General features: G+C 36.5%; 3 long non-coding RNA genes across 3 annotated transcripts in view; 1 reads left to right on the forward strand and 2 right to left on the reverse strand.

Annotated features, from left to right (window-relative positions):
• The window catches only part of LOC149090784 (uncharacterized), a 59192-nt gene extending 52537 nt beyond the window's left edge, over nucleotides 1–6655 (forward strand). Inside the window, exon 2 of the long non-coding RNA XR_016197550.1 lies at nucleotides 6579–6655. This is a non-coding gene — a long non-coding RNA (uncharacterized LOC149090784). The remainder of the gene's footprint in view (nucleotides 1–6578) is intronic.
• Nucleotides 176–18419, reverse strand: LOC149090787 (uncharacterized). The gene is made up of 4 exons (XR_016197545.1): nucleotides 18270–18419; nucleotides 17803–18009; nucleotides 10442–10648; nucleotides 176–3345 (listed from the first exon to the last, which is right to left on the reverse strand). It is a non-coding gene; the product is annotated as an uncharacterized LOC149090787 (long non-coding RNA).
• A 5610-nt stretch (nucleotides 18420–24029) lies between these two features.
• LOC149090788 (uncharacterized) overlaps nucleotides 24030–26189 on the reverse strand; it is a 178474-nt gene continuing 176314 nt past the window's right edge. The window contains exon 3 of the long non-coding RNA XR_016197544.1: nucleotides 24030–24326. This is a non-coding gene — a long non-coding RNA (uncharacterized LOC149090788). The remainder of the gene's footprint in view (nucleotides 24327–26189) is intronic.

Genomic DNA, 26189 nt, shown 5'->3' on the forward strand with positions numbered 1-26189 from the left:
ATGTCAGTGTGTCGGCTCGGTCAGTTAAGTTCAAATCGTCGCGGTACGTGAAGTAGTGTACTTGTTACTGAATACTTTTCACCCTCAACAGTATTTAACTACCAGTTTGATTTTAAAAATACCAAATTTTCCGCCAGCAGCTAGTTTACAATATTTCCTGCATTCGGCAGTTCAAAAAGACAAGATCTGACCAGTAGAAGGCCAAGTTAGCAACCCTAAATAATTTATAATACTTATTATTTTAAATTTAAACCCTACTTCTTAATTTATCCTACAGCTTGCTACATATTTGAAATTGGTAGCATATTTATCGTACGAAATCCGGCACCAGCGAACTCCCAGTCGTTCAGTCTCGAAAGTGCACACTTACCAGTTTTTTACAGAAAAAAAAACAAGAAGTTTAATGCCAAAAACTTTCGATAAACTGTACAACTGGGAGCACCCAGTGACGGTTGATTAAACCCTGCTGCAGCTCTGTTGTGCGCATTTGTACCACTCTCGCCATGCTTGAACCATTTGAGAATTGTATAGTCGCTGCTTTTGTAAAAAGCATCAGTGTTGCCGAATCAGCTATTTTGTTGTTGCCGAATCAGCTATTTTTTTAGCTAGATCTGGCTACTTTTTAAGGTCGATTGCTACAAAAATTTTCAAACGAATTATAAAAGCGACAATGCTGAAAATGACGAGTTGACGGTCAAAGATGAAATATCATTAGAATTAAATTTATAAAGTTGACTTTCTATGAAAAAACAGCACTGTTTCCTTATCTGCTACGTTTTCAGCTATTTTAGAAGAAAGTTGGCTACTTTTAGCTACTTTCAGCCCTCGGTTTTGTTACCTTTGCTGAAAAAGTTTCGGCAACACTCTGAGAGCACAAAAACGAGTGAAGTAGCACTTACCTTTTGAGTGGTTGCTAATGCTATGCTTTTCAGCCTCATCGGAGTACTATTAGACGTGGAGACTTCAGATTTACTGTGTTTATACATATGATGAATACAAACATTTTTTAATCAACAGATTTTGGATACCACGCCCCCTTCGCCCCCAATTGGTAAAAAACGTATTTCAAGTACTAGAAATGGAATGTACACACATTTTGACCATATAATTACGCCCTGAAAAGATTATTAAGATCGTATGTTTACAAAAGAAGTTATTCACCAAGTAAATTCTCATACTATTGCCCACACTGGAGCGCAGCCCAATCGCAGTCGCTGCTTACTGCGCAGTTAGCAGAGCGCGGGCGCGTGAGGGTGGATGCATGTGTATATATGTGTGCGTGCATAAAAGAAGTGCAGAATGATAAGAATATCAGCTTGGAGGGTTCAGGGTATCTCCTAGTCGAGCAGTCTCGACTAGAGTCTTCTTACTTGTTTAGTTAACCATTGAGAGAAACCAGTTTAAGGACGGTAGCTCCGGGAAACTATCTACATCTGGGCATCGAGAAATATGTACAAAGAAATCTTGTCGCATGGTCTTTGTTCAAGACAGTGAAGTTTGCATGATTGGAACATTTTTAGGAAATGAAAAACCTGCTAATCCAATCCTGCTAATGTCTTCAATGATTTTGCTCAGGAGTTACAACGTATAGATTTAGACGGTATAAGGGTAGGAACAACTAAAGTAAAAGTTAAATGCAAGTTATTTATATGCAATGCCCCCGTTAAAGCTTTTTTAAGTGGCTTAGAAGGTCATTCATCCTTCAATGAATGTATGAAATGCACGCAAAAAGGCACTCGAATAGGAAATTTCACAGCATATTCTACAAGCAGAGTCGTTAAAATATCTGATAGTGACTACACGTCAAGGACATATGTTGATCATCGCTAAAACAATTTCCTTTCGAATAAAATGGTTTTAGAGAAACTAGTAATCGGCATGATTACACAGTTTCCTTTAGATGCAACGCATCTAATAGACTTAGGAATGTCAAAAAAACAATTTAAAGTTCATTTACAATAATTCAGTCAAAAATTGCAAATTTTCCAGTGAGCCATTCGAGTCGGTACAATGACCGCCCTAAGACCCACGCCAACCGTCTCGCAAGAAAACTGCCAAGCTCGAGACCCATTTGCAGGTTAAAAAGACGACATTTCGCAAACCTACGCTCTACCTAAATTAGTAGATAAGTTAATCCTGTGATGCTAAGTATGCTTCAAGGGAGATAGTAGAGTAAAAAGTATTCAAATGAGACTGAAAAAAACAAATACCATAGGATAAAAACTTTTGCGGTTTGCCACGCCCTCTGTGGGCGGACAGTCCGAGTATATATACAAAATTTAAGGTCTCTAGCTAAAGTGTCCAAAATATAGTAGAATTTTAAAAATCATTATATCTTAAGGTGCGATTTGCCACGCCCCTAAGAGGCGTAGACATATAATAATCAATCTTTGTAGAATCAAAACATTAACTCACGAGCAAAACTTTAACGTTCTTGCTATAAAACTCTAGGAGATACCGTTTAATCATATTTGCCACGCCCCTAATGGGCATAGATATATCCGCCATAGCTCATACGGATGATCGACGCGGATCTACATTCCGATTTTTAGCGGATTGGTAAAATTGTAACATTTCATAAATCGGAGATACACACGAGTATCTGTTCCAATTTTAAGTCTCTACCTTTAATAGCGCATAAATAAACTGCGTTCATACGGACAGACGTGAAGAAGTGAGACATACATCAGGTGTCTTCAACTAGGTTTAGTGGATGGAAATGTCACCTTTTCTAACTCGATTAAACTGCCTCTGTATATCCCGGTATACGCAATAATAACCGGTGGTGTGAGCGTGGACACGCCCGTATGCTTCGGCATTCACGACGGGGGTAGTGAGTAGCCTCTACTCCCCAACCAATGCGTGTTAAGTTTTGCATGATGCCACAGGAACTGGACTCCATTGATTTATCAATGGTATATTGATTGGTGCCAATAGGGTCAACGAAATCATGGATAATGTTAGTTTCTGAGGCATATTGTGCAAATTGATTAAACTTCTTGGTAGGTAATGTTTCATTTTTTTCTAAAATATTTTTGTATACAATACATATATATATATATATATATATATATATATATATATATATATATATATATATATATATATATATATATATATATAAGCAAAAGAACATACCTTCATCGGTCGATGTATTAAAAAAATGAAATTCGACTCTTTTAATGATGACAAAATTATTCAAGCTGAAGGAATTTCCGAATACGCAGTCCAATGTTTGCGTTGACTTCGATTGGGATTGGATGGATGCATGCATTGTATGATGCCACCTTAAAGCCACAGAAGAGAAATTTAGTTTTTAGTGCATTCTTTATTTTATGGATGGAACTGCAATTAAAGTGAGACAATAGTCAAAACTTCATTAACATAAGATTATCAGCACAAATAAAATAAATAAAGTTAAGAGAAATAAATTGACAGAAAACAAAGCATTGATATGCAATATACAAAATGTAATATAAAATACATGGAAAATGGTTGGCAAAAGAAAATTTAATGAAAATTGCATTTCGTATATTTGGTTTGAAACAAGTAAGCTATAGTACGGTTTAATGCATAGTCTTGTTTCATTTATGTTGGTTACTCACAGTTTTAAGCGATTTGACTTTGAATTGCTTGCTCTGCAGCTATACTTCTCGCACTTTTTGCTTAAATGATTCTTTCGGAATTTTCTTGTGTAATTTAACTTTTTTGTTTGACAACCGAACTTGACAATGTCAGAAATGGAAAACGGATAAATTGACAAACATGTGAATTTTAAAGGAGATTTTTCGATAAATGCCAATGTGAGGTAAAAAAGTATAGAACCTTTGACAGTAGAATTAAATTTCAGCCGTCAACAATTACAAAATTTGAGAAAAAGTGTAATTTAAAACAAAAATTTAATTTTCTAAAGAGGCTACAATTTCCACTTCTTAGTGTTTTCACATTTATCAGATTGGAGGGTATCTCCTAGTCTAGCAATCTCGACTGGAGTCTTCTTACTTACATATTTAATGAAGTCACCTAAGCTAAAAGAAAAATCGGTAGCTCAGAAGAAAATTTTATCGTGAATTTGCACGATTAAGGCAAATACCAAAACAATATTACAACAGTTAAGCATGGCGGTTTTGGTGTGATGATCGGGGATTGCGTGTCTGCTGCAAGTGTGTGTAGACGGAATGATGGACAAGCATTTGTACCTAAATATTTTAAAAGAGAACCGAAATACTGCAACTACCAAGCTCGTTCACATATCAACATGACAACGACCCCAAGCATTCTGCCCATATAGTCAAAATGGGCAAAAACAAAACAAGCCGACTTAAAACAAGCTCTTATTGAAAAGTGGCAGAAAATTAGCGAAACCACTTTTACTTTTGCGTATAATGTAAAAGTAACGGAACTGCTTTTGCGCTTCCCAGTCGAAGTTATTTAAAAAACGTCTTGATTACCAATTTGTTTAAGAAAACAATTTGTTTTCGAATACTGCCATTACTTGTGATTTGTGGAACGGGCCATTTCGTACATGAATATGGCATCAAATCCGCATCGCTAGCAACCAAAAAAATGACACTACAAATCACTCGGCGCAAAATATTGCAGATACTTTAGATACGACGTGTTTATATTATGTCGGCACAAAAATCAAGAGTTGCTGCTGTTTAGCAATTTTGATCAAATTCTATACCTAAAATTTTGTAATTTATTAAATAAATTACAGCGGTTATTAATCAAAATAAAACTTTATATTAATTTTACCATATTTATTTTTTTATAATTTTTAAATTAATGTTTGTAGTAATTAACTATAAAAAAAAAAAAATTTTTAATAAAATAAAAATATAATACCTGTTGGGCTCAGCAATCATCGCTTCATTGTAATTAATATTTTTAACTTTCATTAATTACTAAATTTATACATAGTTATATAATTCAATAAAATTTTTTTTTCTATTTTAAAATTTTAAAATGAATTAATTTATTATCTAGATTTATTATATTGCTAATAATTCAATCGTTTTCTCGCGATATCACATTTGGTTTGCTTGCTGCAATATTGCGACTGAAAGCAAACAGCACATGCAAACAAGCAAACAACTGACGCAACCAAGTTAAGTTTTAAGTTGGTTTTAAGATCTGATATAGGACTTGCTATCAAGTTTCACCAATAATGGAAGGAAGAAATAATATAAAATCCACCATCCAGGAGGATGAACGAGCCACTACCGGGAAAAATAACTCCCAACGAAACTTCAAAAGACCAAGGAAAGGATCGAAATCCCATGCTAAGAATAGTAATAGCAGAATGGAGGCACATCGACGGGTTACAGGAAAAGAAACAAATGAACGATACGACCAGAAGATTAAAGATGAATTTTACGCTGGAGCCACGCCGGAAGAAGTCGACATGCGGCTGAAGGAAATTGCCAACGTAAAGGCAATGATGCTATCCATTGCAAGCCGTGGCGTTGAGTAAACTTGAGCTACTCTCTGTTTACATCTCTAGCTTACAACCAGAGCAGCGTACCCCAAACCTTTACGCTCTTTACAGAGTCTGTCTGGCTGTGTTTGAGTATCGCATTATTTTAGTACGTGAGAATTATCCTGTTCCGCCAAGATTCAGTGAAAAGGGGCCACCCTTGTTCGTAGTGCCGAGTTCGACAAAATTTGTCGTAAGGTTCTCGATAGTGTTGGAATTGTTAAAGTTGGCGCGGTTAACTATATTCCAACAATCAGTGGTCCCTTGCTTGACAAGAACAATATATTTGTTCTAATGGTTGAAAATGTACACTACAGTAATTTACGTTGTAGAGTTGTAGAGTCAATATCAAATCCTGACACCCCTATGGAATATAGGAGGAAATTCTAAACAAATTGTGCGATCCCTGGTGCAATATGGGATAAGAATACCATTTTGCAGAATGCTAATGCTAAAATTCTGTATTCAGACGATAAGCAAAAAAGTTGCCGCAAACAATTATTGCAAATTTTTTGATTGCAGCAAAATGTTTGCACTCATGTTCAAACGTGCAAATTTGATCAACTTGCTGCAAATTGTTTGCATCGTGTGTACCTAGCTTAAAAGATATATTAACATCTTGGCATATCTTTGAAAAAACTATTTGCAGTGTAACTGACGATGCCAGTTCAATGCTAAAAGCTTGAGAAATTTTAAAAATCAAAAATCTGCCTGAACCCATTGAAAATGGGAAATCAGGGTATAAAGGTTTTGTTAAAATGTATTGTAAGGTGGCATTTTTTCTTGCCCACCTTACATGTTTGTATATTTTGAAATCATTGTTTATATTTTTGCTGTAGGATGTAAGTTGAGATTCGCTGATTATTATTAGGCAGTAAGTAGAATAAGCGTTAGTTTGTAAGGTAGCACTAAGTAGTTAATAATTAGATGTAAGTTTTGTAACATTTAGATTAAGGATATAAGCGAAGATTCAAATAATTAAGCGCGCGCGCGATCAGCAATGCAACCCTGCGGCTCGTCGTGGTGAGCTGCATTCCTAGTCGCGTGGTGAAAGCTGCAAAGGCGGAATAAAGGGATCGAAAGCTGCGCGCCAGTTTAGAGTCTGGAGCTCTCGATGTGAGCAGACGCGTTCAAAAGAGGAAAATAAAATTGATTAGCAAATATAAAGGTTATTAAGCAACAAGGTTAATAAAGTAAGGTAATGCGTATTTATTCGTAGTTAGTTTACTAGTTTACTAATCATAACCACAATTACACTAATAGGTAATTGGAACGAGGTCACGACCCGTTCGCCGGAAGGTCAAAACTCTGGCAGTAAAATCGCGTGGTCTTGAGTGATCGCCGGCGGCAACGCTGGGCGTTCCTCGATCCGCGGTCTACCGATCGTAGTGGCCCCACTAACGCCCCACAGCACGCCTTCGCAGCCCCGACCCCAACAATCTAGAGTGCGCTTGATCGCGCCACTCGAGCAGTAATGCAGAATCGAAGAGCAGTAGAAGGAACTTAAATTGCACTTGGCGTTAGCTGTAACCGTCGAAAGCTGCCACGAGACAACAATTTTGCAAGAACTGTTTTCTGATGATAATATTTGTTGTGGAATAATCTCGAAAAACTCATCATCAACATCAAGTAAGCATTTGACTTAACGGTAAACACAGTCGTCGGCTGATCGCACATTTGTCTCTAGAATAAGAAACCGAATGTTCTGGATTATGTACATGCATACATTCCATATGAAATAGACGTAAACATAGAAGCATAAGGAGACATCCAGAACATTCGATACGTAATAGAAGTAAGTATATAAGCATGCTGTAAATCGAGCCAGAGTCCATTCTGTAAGTTCATTGTGTAAGATCAATGTCAGTGTGTCGGCTCGGTCAGTTAAGTTCAAATCGTCGCGGTACGTGAAGTAGTGTACTTGTTACTGAATACTTTTCACCCTCAACAGTATTTAACTACCAGTTTGATTTTAAAAATACCAAATTTTCCGCCAGCAGCTAGTTTACAATATTTCCTGCATTCGGCAGTTCAAAAAGACAAGATCTGACCAGTAGAAGGCCAAGTTAGCAACCCTAAATAATTTATAATACTTATTATTTTAAATTTAAACCCTACTTCTTAATTTATCCTACAGCTTGCTACATATTTGAAATTGGTAGCATATTTATCGTACGAAATCCGGCACCAGCGAACTCCCAGTCGTTCAGTCTCGAAAGTGCACACTTACCAGTTTTTTACAGAAAAAAAAACAAGAAGTTTAATGCCAAAAACTTTCGATAAACTGTACAACTGGGAGAACCCAGTGACGGTTGATTAAACCCTGCTGCAGCTCTGTTGTGCGCATTTGTACCACTCTCGCCATGCTTGAACCATTTGAGAATTGTATAGTCGCTGCTTTTGTAAAAAGCATCAGTGTTGCCGAATCAGCTATTTTGTTGTTGCCGAATCAGCTATTTTTTTAGCTAGATCTGGCTACTTTTTAAGGTCGATTGCTACAAAAATTTTCAAACGAATTATAAAAGCGACAATGCTGAAAATGACGAGTTGACGGTCAAAGATGAAATATCATTAGAATTAAATTTATAAAGTTGACTTTCTATGAAAAAACAGCACTGTTTCCTTATCTGCTACGTTTTCAGCTATTTTAGAAGAAAGTTGGCTACTTTTAGCTACTTTCAGCCCTCGGTTTTGTTACCTTTGCTGAAAAAGTTTCGGCAACACTCTGAGAGCACAAAAACGAGTGAAGTAGCACTTACCTTTTGAGTGGTTGCTAATGCTATGCTTTTCAGCCTCATCGGAGTACTATTAGACGTGGAGACTTCAGATTTACTGTGTTTATACATATGATGAATACAAACATTTTTTAATCAACAGATTTTGGATACCACGCCCCCTTCGCCCCCAATTGGTAAAAAACGTATTTCAAGTACTAGAAATGGAATGTACACACATTTTGACCATATAATTACGCCCTGAAAAGATTATTAAGATCGTATGTTTACAAAAGAAGTTATTCACCAAGTAAATTCTCATACTATTGCCCACACTGGAGCGCAGCCCAATCGCAGTCGCTGCTTACTGCGCAGTTAGCAGAGCGCGGGCGCGTGAGGGTGGATGCATGTGTATATATGTGTGCGTGCATAAAAGAAGTGCAGAATGATAAGAATATCAGCTTGGAGGGTTCAGGGTATCTCCTAGTCGAGCAGTCTCGACTAGAGTCTTCTTACTTGTTTAGTTAACCATTGAGAGAAACCAGTTTAAGGACGGTAGCTCCGGGAAACTATCTACATCTGGGCATCGAGAAATATGTACAAAGAAATCTTGTCGCATGGTCTTTGTTCAAGACAGTGAAGTTTGCATGATTGGAACATTTTTAGGAAATGAAAAACCTGCTAATCCAATCCTGCTAATGTCTTCAATGATTTTGCTCAGGAGTTACAACGTATAGATTTAGACGGTATAAGGGTAGGAACAACTAAAGTAAAAGTTAAATGCAAGTTATTTATATGCAATGCCCCCGTTAAAGCTTTTTTAAGTGGCTTAGAAGGTCATTCATCCTTCAATGAATGTATGAAATGCACGCAAAAAGGCACTCGAATAGGAAATTTCACAGCATATTCTACAAGCAGAGTCGTTAAAATATCTGATAGTGACTACACGTCAAGGACATATGTTGATCATCGCTAAAACAATTTCCTTTCGAATAAAATGGTTTTAGAGAAACTAGTAATCGGCATGATTACACAGTTTCCTTTAGATGCAACGCATCTAATAGACTTAGGAATGTCAAAAAAACAATTTAAAGTTCATTTACAATAATTCAGTCAAAAATTGCAAATTTTCCAGTGAGCCATTCGAGTCGGTACAATGACCGCCCTAAGACCCACGCCAACCGTCTCGCAAGAAAACTGCCAAGCTCGAGACCCATTTGCAGGTTAAAAAGACGACATTTCGCAAACCTACGCTCTACCTAAATTAGTAGATAAGTTAATCCTGTGATGCTAAGTATGCTTCAAGGGAGATAGTAGAGTAAAAAGTATTCAAATGAGACTGAAAAAAACAAATACCATAGGATAAAAACTTTTGCGGTTTGCCACGCCCTCTGTGGGCGGACAGTCCGAGTATATATACAAAATTTAAGGTCTCTAGCTAAAGTGTCCAAAATATAGTAGAATTTTAAAAATCATTATATCTTAAGGTGCGATTTGCCACGCCCCTAAGAGGCGTAGACATATAATAATCAATCTTTGTAGAATCAAAACATTAACTCACGAGCAAAACTTTAACGTTCTTGCTATAAAACTCTAGGAGATACCGTTTAATCATATTTGCCACGCCCCTAATGGGCATAGATATATCCGCCATAGCTCATACGGATGATCGACGCGGATCTACATTCCGATTTTTAGCGGATTGGTAAAATTGTAACATTTCATAAATCGGAGATACACACGAGTATCTGTTCCAATTTTAAGTCTCTACCTTTAATAGCGCATAAATAAACTGCGTTCATACGGACAGACGTGAAGAAGTGAGACATACATCAGGTGTCTTCAACTAGGTTTAGTGGATGGAAATGTCACCTTTTCTAACTCGATTAAACTGCCTCTGTATATCCCGGTATACGCAATAATAACCGGTGGTGTGAGCGTGGACACGCCCGTATGCTTCGGCATTCACGACGGGGGTAGTGAGTAGCCTCTACTCCCCAACCAATGCGTGTTAAGTTTTGCATGATGCCACAGGAACTGGACTCCATTGATTTATCAATGGTATATTGATTGGTGCCAATAGGGTCAACGAAATCATGGATAATGTTAGTTTCTGAGGCATATTGTGCAAATTGATTAAACTTCTTGGTAGGTAATGTTTCATTTTTTTCTAAAATATTTTTGTATACAATACATATATATATATATATATATATATATATATATATATATAAGCAAAAGAACATACCTTCATCGGTCGATGTATTAAAAAAATGAAATTCGACTCTTTTAATGATGACAAAATTATTCAAGCTGAAGGAATTTCCGAATACGCAGTCCAATGTTTGCGTTGACTTCGATTGGGATTGGATGGATGCATGCATTGTATGATGCCACCTTAAAGCCACAGAAGAGAAATTTAGTTTTTAGTGCATTCTTTATTTTATGGATGGAACTGCAATTAAAGTGAGACAATAGTCAAAACTTCATTAACATAAGATTATCAGCACAAATAAAATAAATAAAGTTAAGAGAAATAAATTGACAGAAAACAAAGCATTGATATGCAATATACAAAATGTAATATAAAATACATGGAAAATGGTTGGCAAAAGAAAATTTAATGAAAATTGCATTTCGTATATTTGGTTTGAAACAAGTAAGCTATAGTACGGTTTAATGCATAGTCTTGTTTCATTTATGTTGGTTACTCACAGTTTTAAGCGATTTGACTTTGAATTGCTTGCTCTGCAGCTATACTTCTCGCACTTTTTGCTTAAATGATTCTTTCGGAATTTTCTTGTGTAATTTAACTTTTTTGTTTGACAACCGAACTTGACAATGTCAGAAATGGAAAACGGATAAATTGACAAACATGTGAATTTTAAAGGAGATTTTTCGATAAATGCCAATGTGAGGTAAAAAAGTATAGAACCTTTGACAGTAGAATTAAATTTCAGCCGTCAACAATTACAAAATTTGAGAAAAAGTGTAATTTAAAACAAAAATTTAATTTTCTAAAGAGGCTACAATTTCCACTTCTTAGTGTTTTCACATTTATCAGATTGGAGGGTATCTCCTAGTCTAGCAATCTCGACTGGAGTCTTCTTACTTACATATTTAATGAAGTCACCTAAGCTAAAAGAAAAATCGGTAGCTCAGAAGAAAATTTTATCGTGAATTTGCACGATTAAGGCAAATACCAAAACAATATTACAACAGTTAAGCATGGCGGTTTTGGTGTGATGATCGGGGATTGCGTGTCTGCTGCAAGTGTGTGTAGACGGAATGATGGACAAGCATTTGTACCTAAATATTTTAAAAGAGAACCGAAATACTGCAACTACCAAGCTCGTTCACATATCAACATGACAACGACCCCAAGCATTCTGCCCATATAGTCAAAATGGGCAAAAACAAAACAAGCCGACTTAAAACAAGCTCTTATTGAAAAGTGGCAGAAAATTAGCGAAACCACTTTTACTTTTGCGTATAATGTAAAAGTAACGGAACTGCTTTTGCGCTTCCCAGTCGAAGTTATTTAAAAAACGTCTTGATTACCAATTTGTTTAAGAAAACAATTTGTTTTCGAACTACTGCCATTACTTGTGATTTGTGGAACGGGCCATTTCGTACATGAATATGGCATCAAATCCGCATCGCTAGCAACCAAAAAAATGACACTACAAATCACTCGGCGCAAAATATTGCAGATACTTTAGATACGACGTGTTTATATTATGTCGGCACAAAAATCAAGAGTTGCTGCTGTTTAGCAATTTTGATCAAATTCTATACCTAAAATTTTGTAATTTATTAAATAAATTACAGCGGTTATTAATCAAAATAAAACTTTATATTAATTTTACCATATTTATTTTTTTATAATTTTTAAATTAATGTTTGTAGTAATTAACTATAAAAAAAAAAAAAATTTTTAATAAAATAAAAATATAATACCTGTTGGGCTCAGCAATCATCGCTTCATTGTAATTAATATTTTTAACTTTCATTAATTACTAAATTTATACATAGTTATATAATTCAATAAAAATTTTTTTTCTATTTTAAAATTTTAAAATGAATTAATTTATTATCTAGATTTATTATATTGCTAATAATTCAATCGTTTTCTCGCGATATCACATTTGGTTTGCTTGCTGCAATATTGCGACTGAAAGCAAACAGCACATGCAAACAAGCAAACAACTGACGCAACCAAGTTAAGTTTTAAGTTGGTTTTAAGATCTGATATAGGACTTGCTATCAAGTTTCACCAATAATGGAAGGAAGAAATAATATAAAATCCACCATCCAGGAGGATGAACGAGCCACTACCGGGAAAAATAACTCCCAACGAAACTTCAAAAGACCAAGGAAAGGATCGAAATCCCATGCTAAGAATAGTAATAGCAGAATGGAGGCACATCGACGGGTTACAGGAAAAGAAACAAATGAACGATACGACCAGAAGATTAAAGATGAATTTTACGCTGGAGCCACGCCGGAAGAAGTCGACATGCGGCTGAAGGAAATTGCCAACGTAAAGGCAATGATGCTATCCATTGCAAGCCGTGGCGTTGAGTAAACTTGAGCTACTCTCTGTTTACATCTCTAGCTTACAACCAGAGCAGCGTACCCCAAACCTTTACGCTCTTTACAGAGTCTGTCTGGCTGTGTTTGAGTATCGCATTATTTTAGTACGTGAGAATTATCCTGTTCCGCCAAGATTCAGTGAAAAGGGGCCACCCTTGTTCGTAGTGCCGAGTTCGACAAAATTTGTCGTAAGGTTCTCGATAGTGTTGGAATTGTTAAAGTTGGCGCGGTTAACTATATTCCAACAATCAGTGGTCCCTTGCTTGACAAGAACAATATATTTGTTCTAATGGTTGAAAATGTACACTACAGTAATTTACGTTGTAGAGTTGTAGAGTCAATATCAAATCCTGACACCCCTATGGAATATAGGAGGAAATTCTAAACAAATTGTGCGATCCCTGGTGCAATATGGGATAAGAATACCATTTTGCAGAATGCTAATGCTAAAATTCTGTATTCAGACGATAAGCAAAAAAGTTGCCGCAAACAATTATTGCAAATTTTTTGATTGCAGCAAAATGTTTGCACTCATGTTCAAACGTGCAAATTTGATCAACTTGCTGCAAATTGTTTGCATCGTGTGTACCTAGCTTAAAAGATATATTAACATCTTGGCATATCTTTGAAAAAACTATTTGCAGTGTAACTGACGATGCCAGTTCAATGCTAAAAGCTTGAGAAATTTTAAAAATCAAAAATCTGCCTGAACCCATTGAAAATGGGAAATCAGGGTATAAAGGTTTTGTTAAAATGTATTGTAAGGTGGCATTTTTTCTTGCCCACCTTACATGTTTGTATATTTTGAAATCATTGTTTATATTTTTGCTGTAGGATGTAAGTTGAGATTCGCTGATTATTATTAGGCAGTAAGTAGAATAAGCGTTAGTTTGTAAGGTAGCACTAAGTAGTTAATAATTAGATGTAAGTTTTGTAACATTTAGATTAAGGATATAAGCGAAGATTCAAATAATTAAGCGCGCGCGCGATCAGCAATGCAACCCTGCGGCTCGTCGTGGTGAGCTGCATTCCTAGTCGCGTGGTGAAAGCTGCAAAGGCGGAATAAAGGGATCGAAAGCTGCGCGCCAGTTTAGAGTCTGGAGCTCTCGATGTGAGCAGACGCGTTCAAAAGAGGAAAATAAAATTGATTAGCAAATATAAAGGTTATTAAGCAACAAGGTTAATAAAGTAAGGTAATGCGTATTTATTCGTAGTTAGTTTACTAGTTTACTAATCATAACCACAATTACACTAATAGGTAATTGGAACGAGGTCACGACCCGTTCGCCGGAAGGTCAAAACTCTGGCAGTAAAATCGCGTGGTCTTGAGTGATCGCCGGCGGCAACGCTGGGCGTTCCTCGATCCGCGGTCTACCGATCGTAGTGGCCCCACTAACGCCCCACAGCACGCCTTCGCAGCCCCGACCCCAACAATCTAGAGTGCGCTTGATCGCGCCACTCGAGCAGTAATGCAGAATCGAAGAGCAGTAGAAGGAACTTAAATTGCACTTGGCGTTAGCTGTAACCGTCGAAAGCTGCCACGAGACAACAATTTTGCAAGAACTGTTCTCTGATGATAATATTTGTTGTGGAATAATCTCGAAAAACTCATCATCAACATCAAGTAAGCATTTGACTTAACGGTAAACACAGTCGTCGGCTGATCGCACATTTGTCTCTAGAATAAGAAACCGAATGTTCTGGATTATGTACATGCATACATTCCATATGAAATAGACGTAAACATAGAAGCATAAGGAGACATCCAGAACATTCGATACGTAATAGAAGTAAGTATATAAGCATGCTGTAAATCGAGCCAGAGTCCATTCTGTAAGTTCATTGTGTAAGATCAATGTCAGTGTGTCGGCTCGGTCAGTTAAGTTCAAATCGTCGCGGTACGTGAAGTAGTGTACTTGTTACTGAATACTTTTGTTGTGTTAAATAAATTTATTGCGTTGCACCTACATATACTGTGTTTCATTTAAGATAACCCACCCTCAACAGTATTTAACTACCAGTTTGATTTTAAAAATACCAAATTTTCCGCCAGCAGCTAGTTTACAATATTTCCTGCATTCGGCAGTTCAAAAAGACAAGATCTGACCAGTAGAAGGCCAAGTTAGCAACCCTAAATAATTTATAATACTTATTATTTTAAATTTAAACCCTACTTCTTAATTTATCCTACAGCTTGCTACATATTTGAAATTGGTAGCATATTTATCGTACGAAATCCGGCACCAGCGAACTCCCAGTCGTTCAGTCTCGAAAGTGCACACTTACCAGTTTTTTACAGAAAAAAAACAAGAAGTTTAATGCCAAAAACTTTCGATAAACTGTACAACTGGGAGAACCCAGTGACGGTTGATTAAACCCTGCTGCAGCTCTGTTGTGCGCATTTGTACCACTCTCGCCATGCTTGAACCATTTGAGAATTGTATAGTCGCTGCTTTTGTAAAAAGCATCAGTGTTGCCGAATCAGCTATTTTGTTGTTGCCGAATCAGCTATTTTTTTAGCTAGATCTGGCTACTTTTTAAGGTCGATTGCTACAAAAATTTTCAAACGAATTATAAAAGCGACAATGCTGAAAATGACGAGTTGACGGTCAAAGATGAAATATCATTAGAATTAAATTTATAAAGTTGACTTTCTATGAAAAAACAGCACTGTTTCCTTATCTGCTACGTTTTCAGCTATTTTAGAAGAAAGTTGGCTACTTTTAGCTACTTTCAGCCCTCGGTTTTGTTACCTTTGCTGAAAAAGTTTCGGCAACACTCTGAGAGCACAAAAACGAGTGAAGTAGCACTTACCTTTTGAGTGGTTGCTAATGCTATGCTTTTCAGCCTCATCGGAGTACTATTAGACGTGGAGACTTCAGATTTACTGTGTTTATACATATGATGAATACAAACATTTTTTAATCAACAGATTTTGGATACCACGCCCCCTTCGCCCCCAATTGGTAAAAAACGTATTTCAAGTACTAGAAATGGAATGTACACACATTTTGACCATATAATTACGCCCTGAAAAGATTATTAAGATCGTATGTTTACAAAAGAAGTTATTCACCAAGTAAATTCTCATACTATTGCCCACACTGGAGCGCAGCCCAATCGCAGTCGCTGCTTACTGCGCAGTTAGCAGAGCGCGGGCGCGTGAGGGTGGATGCATGTGTATATATGTGTGCGTGCATAAAAGAAGTGCAGAATGATAAGAATATCAGCTTGGAGGGTTCAGGGTATCTCCTAGTCGAGCAGTCTCGACTAGAGTCTTCTTACTTGTTTAGTTAACCATTGAGAGAAACCAGTTTAAGGACGGTAGCTCCGGGAAACTATCTACATCTGGGCATCGAGAAATATGTACAAAGAAATCTTGTCGCATGGTCTTTGTTCAAGACAGTGAAGTTTGCATGATTGGAACATTTTTAGGAAATGAAAAACCTGCTAATCCAATCCTGCTAATGTCTTCAATGATTTTGCTCAGGAGTTACAACGTATAGATTTAGACGGTATAAGGGTAGGAACAACTAAAGTAAAAGTTAAATGCAAGTTATTTATATGCAATGCCCCCGTTAAAGCTTTTTTAAGTGGCTTAGAAGGTCATTCATCCTTCAATGAATGTATGAAATGCACGCAAAAAGGCACTCGAATAGGAAATTTCACAGCATATTCTACAAGCAGAGTCGTTAAAATATCTGATAGTGACTACACGTCAAGGACATATGTTGATCATCGCTAAAACAATTTCCTTTCGAATAAAATGGTTTTAGAGAAACTAGTAATCGGCATGATTACACAGTTTCCTTTAGATGCAACGCATCTAATAGACTTAGGAATGTCAAAAAAACAATTTAAAGTTCATTTACAATAATTCAGTCAAAAATTGCAAATTTTCCAGTGAGCCATTCGAGTCGGTACAATGACCGCCCTAAGACCCACGCCAACCGTCTCGCAAGAAAACTGCCAAGCTCGAGACCCATTTGCAGGTTAAAAAGACGACATTTCGCAAACCTACGCTCTACCTAAATTAGTAGATAAGTTAATCCTGTGATGCTAAGTATGCTTCAAGGGAGATAGTAGAGTAAAAAGTATTCAAATGAGACTGAAAAAAACAAATACCATAGGATAAAAACTTTTGCGGTTTGCCACGCCCTCTGTGGGCGGACAGTCCGAGTATATATACAAAATTTAAGGTCTCTAGCTAAAGTGTCCAAAATATAGTAGAATTTTAAAAATCATTATATCTTAAGGTGCGATTTGCCACGCCCCTAAGAGGCGTAGACATATAATAATCAATCTTTGTAGAATCAAAACATTAACTCACGAGCAAAACTTTAACGTTCTTGCTATAAAACTCTAGGAGATACCGTTTAATCATATTTGCCACGCCCCTAATGGGCATAGATATATCCGCCATAGCTCATACGGATGATCGACGCGGATCTACATTCCGATTTTTAGCGGATTGGTAAAATTGTAACATTTCATAAATCGGAGATACACACGAGTATCTGTTCCAATTTTAAGTCTCTACCTTTCATAGCGCATAAATAAACTGCGTTCATACGGACAGACGTGAAGAAGTGAGACATACATCAGGTGTCTTCAACTAGGTTTAGTGGATGGAAATGTCACCTTTTCTAACTCGATTAAACTGCCTCTGTATATCCCGGTATACGCAATAATAACCGGTGGTGTGAGCGTGGACACGCCCGTATGCTTCGGCATTCACGACGGGGGTAGTGAGTAGCCTCTACTCCCCAACCAATGCGTGTTAAGTTTTGCATGATGCCACAGGAACTGGACTCCATTGATTTATCAATGGTATATTGATTGGTGCCAATAGGGTCAACGAAATCATGGATAATGTTAGTTTCTGAGGCATATTGTGCAAATTGATTAAACTTCTTGGTAGGTAATGTTTCATTTTTTTCTAAAATATTTTTGTATACAATACATATATATATATATATATATATATATATATACACAAGCAAAAGAACATACCTTCATCGGTCGATGTATTAAAAAAATGAAATTCGACTCTTTTAATGATGACAAAATTATTCAAGCTGAAGGAATTTCCGAATACGCAGTCCAATGTTTGCGTTGACTTCGATTGGGATTGGATGGATGCATGCATTGTATGATGCCACCTTAAAGCCACAGAAGAGAAATTTAGTTTTTAGTGCATTCTTTATTTTATGGATGGAACTGCAATTAAAGTGAGACAATAGTCAAAACTTCATTAACATAAGATTATCAGCACAAATAAAATAAATAAAGTTAAGAGAAATAAATTGACAGAAAACAAAGCATTGATATGCAATATACAAAATGTAATATAAAATACATGGAAAATGGTTGGCAAAAGAAAATTTAATGAAAATTGCATTTCGTATATTTGGTTTGAAACAAGTAAGCTATAGTACGGTTTAATGCATAGTCTTGTTTCATTTATGTTGGTTACTCACAGTTTTAAGCGATTTGACTTTGAATTGCTTGCTCTGCAGCTATACTTCTCGCACTTTTTGCTTAAATGATTCTTTCGGAATTTTCTTGTGTAATTTAACTTTTTTGTTTGACAACCGAACTTGACAATGTCAGAAATGGAAAACGGATAAATTGACAGACAGTGTGAATTTTAAAGGAGATTTTTCGATAAATGCCAATGTGAGGTAAAAAAGTATCGAACCTTTGACAGTAGAATTAAATTTCAGCCGTCAACAATTACAAAATTTGAGAAAAAGTGTAATTTAAAACAAAAATTTAATTTTCTAAAGAGGCTACAATTTCCACTTCTTAGTGTTTTCACATTTATCAGATTGGAGGGTATCTCCTAGTCTAGCAATCTCGACTGGAGTCTTCTTACTTACATATTTAATGAAGTCACCTAAGCTAAAAGAAAAATCGGTAGCTCAGAAGAAAATTTTATCGTGAATTTGCACGATTAAGGCAAATACCAAAACAATATTACAACAGTTAAGCATGGCGGTTTTGGTGTGATGATCGGGGATTGCGTGTCTGCTGCAAGTGTGTGTAGACGGAATGATGGACAAGCATTTGTACCTAAATATTTTAAAAGAGAACCGAAATACTGCAACTACCAAGCTCGTTCACATATCAACATGACAACGACCCCAAGCATTCTGCCCATATAGTCAAAATGGGCAAAAACAAAACAAGCCGACTTAAAACAAGCTCTTATTGAAAAGTGGCAGAAAATTAGCGAAACCACTTTTACTTTTGCGTATAATGTAAAAGTAACGGAACTGCTTTTGCGCTTCCCAGTCGAAGTTATTTAAAAAACGTCTTGATTACCAATTTGTTTAAGAAAACAATTTGTTTTCGAACACTGCCATTACTTGTGATTTGTGGAACGGGCCATTTCGTACATGAATATGGCATCAAATCCGCATCGCTAGCAACCAAAAAACTGATACTACAAATCACTCGGCGCAAAATATTGCAGATACTTTAGATACGACGTGTTTATATTATGTCGGCACAAAAATCAAGTGTTGCTGCTGTTTAGCAATTTTGATCAAATTCTATACCTAAAATTTTTTAATTTATTAAATAAATTACAGCGGTTATTAATCAAAATAAAACTTTATATTAATTTTACCATATTTATTTTTTTATAATTTTTAAATTAATGTTTGTAGTAATTAATTATAAAAAAAAAAAAATTTTAATAAAATAAAAATATAATACCTGTTGGGCTCAGCAATCATCGCTTCATTGTAATTAATATTTTTAACTTTTATTAATTACTAAATTTATACATAGTTATATAATTCAATAAAAAAATTTATTTCTCTTAATTTTATTTATTTTATTTGTGCTGATAATCTTATGTTAATGAAGTTTTGACTATTGTCTCACTTTAATTGCAGTTCCATCCAAAACTAAATTTCTCTTCTATATATATATATATATATATATATATATATATGTATTGTATACAAAAATATTTTAGAAAAAAATGAAACATTACCTACCAAGAAGTTTAATCAATTTGCACAATATGCCTCAGAAACTAACATTATCCATGATTTCGTTGACCCTATTGGCACCAATCAATATACCATTGATAAATCAATGGAGTCCAGTTCCTGTGGCATCATGCAAAACTTAACACGCATTGGTTGGGGAGTAGAGGCTACTCACTACCCCCGTCGTGAATGCCGAAGCATACGGGCGTGTCCACGTTCACACCACCGGTTATTATTGCGTATACCGGGATATACAGAGGCAGTTTAATCGAGTTAGAAAAGGTGACATTTCCATCCACTAAACCTAGTTGAAGACACCTGATGTATGTCTCACTTCTTCACGTCTGTCCGTATGAACGCAGTTTATTTATGCGCTATTAAAGGTAGAGACTTAAAATTGGAACAGATACTCGTGTGTAGGGACACGATATCGAATGCAAAGTATCGATCATGTACTCATAGGAAGCATCAAAAGAAAAGCATCGTACTTATAAAAATATCAAATCAAAAGCATCGATGTTGCAAGGTATCGGATGAAATGTTTATTAAATCTAGGATATCTTTCATGTTTTTTTTTAATAAAAAGTTACAAGTAAATTTTCAATATTACATAGTACAATAAAGTTATATTAAGTTATATATTCCATTCCTCCTCTGCACAATCGCCTAAAAAAAGAAGTTTGTCAAGCCTTTTGGGTGACAATCGGCTGCGAGTTTTGGTTATGGTACTTCCAGCTTTGGAGAAAAGGCGCTCAGAGGGCACGGACGTCGCGGAAATTCCCAAATATTTTTGAGCTAAGTTGTATAGTTTGGGATAAACTACTTTCATATCAGCCCATTGTTTTAAAGGGTCGATGGAAAGTGGTAAAACATTGGTAGATAGGTAGCGACCTACTTCGTCATCGTTTATTGTAGATCTTGTTTTTTTGGTCTGCTTCCCTGCATGCGTCCACTTCTTATAATCACTCCAAAGATTGTTTGCTGAATCTATGGAAGTATCACTCTCATTCTCACTGGAGAGAGAATTAGAAATTATGCATGTTTGAGGTGTTTCCTGATGATTTAAGAGTTTTGAAGCAAATTTTGCACTTCACCTCGTCGTTGCGTATTCTGGTGAAATACTGCCAAACACTGCTGTGGCTTGGTGGCATTCTTTTAAAGAAATATATTTCAATAAACTGCATAGAGTAATTGCTTTATTACTTACTTTAACTATAAATCCAATTGACTTCGATAATAATTCACTGTTTTAACCTTTTTTAATGATTCAACTCACACTCAGTCTCAAATTTTGCGCAAATTGGCTGGCGAGCTTGACTTGATCCCGCGTATTTTTCTTTACTCGATATGGCTCTAGAGATACTCGATAAGTAAAAATATCGAAACCAAAACATCGAGTAAAAAGTATCGGTATCATCGCCCCAATGTATCCGATACCGAAAATATCGATACTTTTTTCGTGTCCCTACTCGTGTGTATCTCCGATTTATGAAATGTTACAATTTTACCAATCCGCTAAAAATCGGAATGTAGATCCGCGTCGATCATCCGTATGAGCTATGGCGGATATATCTATGCCCATTAGGGGCGTGGCAAATATGATTAAACGGTATCTCCTAGAGTTTTATAGCAAGAACGTTAAAGTTTTGCTCGTGAGTTAATGTTTTGATTCTACAAAGATTGATTATTATATGTCTACGCCTCTTAGGGGCGTGGCAAATCGCACCTTAAGATATAATGATTTTTAAAATTCTACTATATTTTGGACACTTTAGCTAGAGACCTTAAATTTTGTATATATACTCGGACTGTCCGCCCACAGAGGGCGTGGCAAACCGCAAAAGTTTTTATCCTATGGTATTTGTTTTTTTCAGTCTCATTTGAATACTTTTTACTCTACTATCTCCCTTGAAGCATACTTAGCATCACAGGATTAACTTATCTACTAATTTAAGTAGAGCGTACGTTTGCGAAATGTCGTCTTTTTAACCTGCAAATGGGTCTCGAGCTTGGCAGTTTTCTTGCGAGACGGTTGGCGTGGGTCTTAGGGCGGTCATTGTACCGACTCGAATGGCTCACTGGAAAATTTGCAATTTTTGACTGAATTATTGTAAATGAACTTTAAATTGTTTTTTGACATTCCTAAGTCTATTAGATGCGTTGCATCTAAAGGAAACTGTGTAATCATGCCGATTACTAGTTTCTCTAAAACCATTTTATTCGAAAGGAAATTGTTTTAGCGATGATCAACATATGTCCTTGACGTGTAGTCACTATCAGATATTTTAACGACTCTGCTTGTAGAATATGCTGTGAAATTTCCTATTCGAGTGCCTTTTTGCGTGCATTTCATACATTCATTGAAGGATGAATGACCTTCTAAGCCACTTAAAAAAGCTTTAACGGGGGCATTGCATATAAATAACTTGCATTTAACTTTTACTTTAGTTGTTCCTACCCTTATACCGTCTAAATCTATACGTTGTAACTCCTGAGCAAAATCATTGAAGACATTAGCAGGATTGGATTAGCAGGTTTTTCATTTCCTAAAAATGTTCCAATCATGCAAACTTCACTGTCTTGAACAAAGACCATGCGACAAGATTTCTTTGTACATATTTCTCGATGCCCAGATGTAGATAGTTTCCCGGAGCTACCGTCCTTAAACTGGTTTCTCTCAATGGTTAACTAAACAAGTAAGAAGACTCTAGTCGAGACTGCTCGACTAGGAGATACCCTGAACCCTCCAAGCTGATATTCTTATCATTCTGCACTTCTTTTATGCACGCACACATATATACACATGCATCCACCCTCACGCGCCCGCGCTCTGCTAACTGCGCAGTAAGCAGCGACTGCGATTGGGCTGCGCTCCAGTGTGGGCAATAGTATGAGAATTTACTTGGTGAATAACTTCTTTTGTAAACATACGATCTTAATAATCTTTTCAGGGCGTAATTATATGGTCAAAATGTGTGTACATTCCATTTCTAGTACTTGAAATACGTTTTTTACCAATTGGGGGCGAAGGGGGCGTGGTATCCAAAATCTGTTGATTACAAAATGTTTGTATTCATCATATGTATAAACACAGTAAATCTGAAGTCTCCACGTCTAATAGTACTCCGATGAGGCTGAAAAGCATAGCATTAGCAACCACTCAAAAGGTAAGTGCTACTTCACTCGTTTTTGTGCTCTTAGAGTGTTGCCGAAACTTTTTCAGCAAAGGTAACAAAACCGAGGGCTGAAAGTAGCTAAAAGTAGCCAACTTTCTTCTAAAATAGCTGAAAACGTAGCAGATAAGGAAACAGTGCTGTTTTTTCATAGAAAGTCAACTTTATAAATTTAATTCTAATGATATTTCATCTTTGACCGTCAACTCGTCATTTTCAGCATTGTCGCTTTTATAATTCGTTTGAAAATTTTTGTAGCAATCGACCTTAAAAAGTAGCCAGATCTAGCTAAAAAATTGCTGATTCGGCAACAACAAAATAGCTGATTCGGCAACACTGATGCTTTTTACAAAAGCAGCGACTATACAATTCTCAAATGGTTCAAGCATGGCGAGAGTGGTACAAATGCGCACAACAGAGCTGCAGCAGGGTTTAATCAACCGTCACTGGGTTCTCCCAGTTGTACAGTTTATCGAAAGTTTTTGGCATTAAACTTCTTGTTTTTTTTTTCTGTAAAAAACTGGTAAGTGTGCACTTTCGAGACTGAACGACTGGGAGTTCGCTGGTGCCGGATTTCGTACGATAAATATGCTACCAATTTGAAATATGTAGCAAGCTGTAGGATAAATTAAGAAGTAGGGTTTAAATTTAAAATAATAAGTATTATAAATTATTTAGGGTTGCTAACTTGGCCTTTTACTGGTCAGATCCAGTGATGTCATTTTTTTCTAAGCAAAAAAAGCTGGATCAAGGAAAAAAAAAAGCTGAAAAAAGCTGGATTCAAGGGAAAAAGGTTGACAAAAAAGCTGACTTTAATTACATATGTATATGAATAGCAAACTATAGGTATAATTTTGTTACACTAACATCTGTGGATTCATCCAAAAGTAAACTAAATTTGGAACCGCTAATGTCATTATGTAGGTCTTGATTAAAATGGGGAGCCAATGAGTTTTTAATTATGTATGTACATTTTGTGCGGTGCAGTTTAATTTTCGACGCGGGTACTGCTGTCATCGAACTTTTTTTGGCAAAGATCGCTTAAATGGTTCACAGGGGCGATTGCGCTATGCTGGGCAACAAATAGACAAAGCGCTGCCTCCTGCTCAATTGTCTTTGTGGGCAATTGAACAAAAGATAATTTGTTGTTTTGCACATAGCCCTGCATTGAGCCTGCGTGCTTTTTTGTATCCGCATGCGCTTGCAAGTCACTTAATTTGGCAGTTATTGTGCATTTGCAATAACTGCAATATGCCCGTGTTGCGTCTGTGGAGTCCTTCCTTAGCCAATCCTTGAATTCTGTGGCCCGCAGCCACACATCTCGCACTTTTTGCCTATAAACTTCCTTCGGCATGATTTACTACGCAAACGAATTTCACAATGTTAGAAAAGATAACGCGCCAATATCGGTATGCATTTTTAAGAGGAGGTTAGTCGATTAAAGTAAATATCGATACTTTACGTACAATATATTTATTATTAACATATAAATCGTTAAAACAGCTGTAAAAATTTAGAAAAAATTTACTTTGAAAAAAAGCGGTTTGAATTTGCCAAAAAAGCTGGAATTCCCGCTGCCCGCTGTTTTCAAATTTTTCCCGCTATCGCACTTTTAAAAAAGCCAAATCTGACGGCAAAAAAGCGGAAATGACATCACTGGTCAGATCTTGTCTTTTTGAACTGCCGAATGCAGGAAATATTGTAAACTAGCTGCTGGCGGAAAATTTGGTATTTTTAAAATCAAACTGGTAGTTAAATACTGTTGAGGGTGGGTTATCTTAAATGAAACACAGTATATGTAGGTGCAACGCAATAAATTTATTTAACACAACAAAAGTATTCAGTAACAAGTACACTACTTCACGTACCGCGACGATTTGAACTTAACTGACCGAGCCGACACACTGACATTGATCTCACACAATGAACTTACAGAATGGACTCTGGCTCGATTTACAGCATGCTTATATACTTACTTCTATTACGTATCGAATGTTCTGGATGTCTCCTTATGCTTCTATGTTTACGTCTATTTCATATGGAATGTATGCATGTACATAATCCAGAACATTCGGTTTCTTATTCTAGAGACAAATGTGCGATCAGCCGACGACTGTGTTTACCGTTAGGTCAAATGCTTACTTGATGTTGATGATGAGTTTTTCGAGATTATTCCACAACAAATATTATCATCAGAAAACAGTTCTTGCAAAATTGTTGTCTCGTGGCAGCTTTCGACGGTTACAGCTAACGCCAAGTGCAATTTAAGTTCCTTCTACTGCTCTTCGATTCTGCATTACTGCTCGAGTGGCGCGATCAAGCGCACTCTAGATTGTTGGGGTCGGGGCTGCGAAGGCGTGCTGTGGGGCGTTAGTGGGGCCACTACGATCGGTAGACCGCGGATCGAGGAACGCCCAGCGTTGCCGCCGGCGATCACTCAAGACCACGCGATTTTACTGCCAGAGTTTTGACCTTCCGGCGAACGGGTCGTGACCTCGTTCCAATTACCTATTAGTGTAATTGTGGTTATGATTAGTAAACTAGTAAACTAACTACGAATAAATACGCATTACCTTACTTTATTAACCTTGTTGCTTAATAACCTTTATATTTGCTAATCAATTTTATTTTCCTCTTTTGAACGCGTCTGCTCACATCGAGAGCTCCAGACTCTAAACTGGCGCGCAGCTTTCGATCCCTTTATTCCGCCTTGCAGCTTTCACCACGCGACTAGGAATGCAGCTCACCACGACGAGCCGCAGGGTTGCATTGCTGATCGCGCGCGCGCTTAATTATTTGAATCTTCGCTTATATCCTTAATCTAAATGCTACAAAACTTACATCTAATTATTAACTACTTAGTGCTACCTTACAAACTAACGCTTATTCTACTTACTGCCTAATAATAATCAGCGAATCTCAACTTACATCCTACAGCAAAAATATAAACAATGATTTCAAAATATACAAACATGTAAGGTGGGCAAGAAAAAATGCCACCTTACAATACATTTTAACAAAACCTTTATACCCTGATTTCCCATTTTCAATGGGTTCAGGCAGATTTTTGATTTTTAAAATTTCTCAAGCTTTTAGCATTGAACTGGCATCGTCAGTTACACTGCAAATAGTTTTTTCAAAGATATGCCAAGATGTTAATATATCTTTTAAGCTAGGTACACACGATGCAAACAATTTGCAGCAAGTTGATCAAATTTGCACG

This window comes from Drosophila navojoa, chromosome X (genome assembly GCF_054131105.1).
Source record: "Drosophila navojoa isolate 15081-1374.11 chromosome X, UAZ_NAV_1.0, whole genome shotgun sequence".
Taxonomy (NCBI): Eukaryota; Metazoa; Arthropoda; class Insecta; order Diptera; family Drosophilidae; genus Drosophila; species Drosophila navojoa.